This window comes from Tamandua tetradactyla, chromosome 5, assembly GCF_023851605.1.
Source record: "Tamandua tetradactyla isolate mTamTet1 chromosome 5, mTamTet1.pri, whole genome shotgun sequence".
Classification (NCBI taxonomy): Eukaryota; Metazoa; Chordata; class Mammalia; order Pilosa; family Myrmecophagidae; genus Tamandua; species Tamandua tetradactyla.
The window spans coordinates 140,060,400-140,062,596 of NC_135331.1; positions in this window are offsets into that span (position 1 = coordinate 140,060,400).

Consider the following 2,197-nt stretch of genomic DNA (forward strand, 5'->3'; position numbering starts at 1 on the left):
TACAGAGTGTTACCTTGGTTTCATCCAACTTTTGCCTCTGTGCCTGTCTGCATTACTGCTTTGGGCAAAAAGAGTGTTGGGGACCAGTGGATAGCTCTGACCAGCACCTTATTAAGGAAAAAAAAACCAAACTATATTTTGGTGATAACTCTGCCATCTCTTCTGAAAATGCCAAGCTCTCCAGGCTTCACCAGCCTTACAAAATGAGAGAACTCAAATGAGTTTATTTTAATGATAATAAGCCCTATTTAAGTATATCTTGCCAGACCTTTTAATTAGAAAGTATTCATCTACTCCCAAGAATTTCTGGCAGCATCTCTGCAATTCTCCTTGGTTTCCATAGTCTTTCCTTAGCTACCATTGCCCTTTCCCAGGGAGCATTTCATTCTTCTGCTAGGTCCCAGGCACCTTGCTAATGTCCTGAACCCTTTTGGAGGTCAAATCTGGATGCTGGGATTTAGGAACGTGGAAAGAAAAACCTCACTCCCCATCCTGAACTACATTCTGTTAGATAAATGTTAGAACACTGTTGCATGTGCATCAGAAGCTTACAGAATTTTTGATGAAAACAGTCCATGTACATTCTTTTTTTTTTTTCCTCTGTCTCTAGGAAGCAGACCTGTATCCTTAGGCAAGGGAGAGACCAGAGTGACCATTAGGCAATGCACAAATCAGACTCTCATTTCCCTCTTCTGGCCATGAGGCCTTGGATCTGGGCCAAGTTTGTCTTGCCTGCTGCTGCTTAGCTCAGAATAAATTTAGTTTATCCAGTTTGCCTATTTGTGTTTTAATCCTAGCCTGGACTCAGGCGGTGTGGATTCAAGCTAGGGCACCACACTTTACCAATGGACAGAGGGAAAGAATGCAACTAACACTGCCAAAGACTCATTTCTCAACCTTCACCATGATTGAAAACAACATTGGAGGAGTCATTTTCCCACATAATTTCCCCAAGAATTATAAGTATGTATAATTAGAATTCACATCTTAAGCAGATGTAGCTTCATTAACTTTTTTACTTTGAAATAAGATAATAACATGCCATCCACCTCTCATAGTGGTAGTTTTTATGGATAAAGTAGAAAAAATAGCTGTATTAAAGAGCTAAAATATATAACAAAGTATTATGTAACTCAAACAAAAAGAATTAATTCTATTAGAATGCTATTTGCTGCTTGTGGAGCAATCTCTGATGATAATTTTTCAGAATCTACTTTTTGCATGCCTAGTATGAGCAGGTAGCAATATTTTTTCCTACCAAACACTAATAGACATTAACTATGGAGAAAATGTAAATTCTATAGAAATTAATTATGGGGAAATGTAGATTTTATAGGAAAAAATGTGTAACAATTTAAAACAGCTTTGTATGTGTAGTAGACTCCTGCTTTTGTTTGCCTGACCTCACTTCCCTTTTAATAGTAGCAAAACAACCCATTCTCCCCCGACCCCACCCACAAAACATACTCTTAGCTTTGGGAAACTGCCCATTCTCTGAATGGTTTGATAGTAGAAGGTGATTGAAACAGAGTTGCCATCTGCAACTGCTGAAGAGATGGCTTGTGAGTTGTGCTTAAATTCCTACAGCTGCCATTATTTTTGGCCTACTGAATCCTTTGGTTGTTCAGAGCCTCCTTTGAGTACTCATCGTCTTTCCTTTTGAACATCAGAGTCAGTTTCTATTGCTTGTAATTCAAGAACCCTTATACAATATACATTATATTTTTAAAATGGTTATTTGGGAAGAGTTTTTATTTATAAAAGTTGCATTGTATTTTTTAAAGTTTACTGAATTAACTCCGCACCTCCTCAAGTACATTCTTCAATTTTTGTTCTTTCATGGTCTCTTCCATACATAGTGGATTAAGAAGTGGGACAGATGAGTCAGCAAACCATAACACAGAGTCCCTAATGAGGTGATATTGACATTATGCTCAAGATAGAAACTTGCAGAAGTTTGTAATCATGGCCTCAATGATACTAAACACAGCCTCTCCACACCAAATCAAGAAACTACAGCTATGTGTAAGGTAGTGCTACAAAACTGCATGGTCCTGGATATTCCTACCAAACATAAAAGGAGCATGTCTAGATTCCAGACACAAAAACCTAAATATATAAGTCCTTAGCTCACTTGCAAAATCAACTGCAACTCATAGACAAGTGGATGATGGCTCATGGTGGTCATAGAAAACAC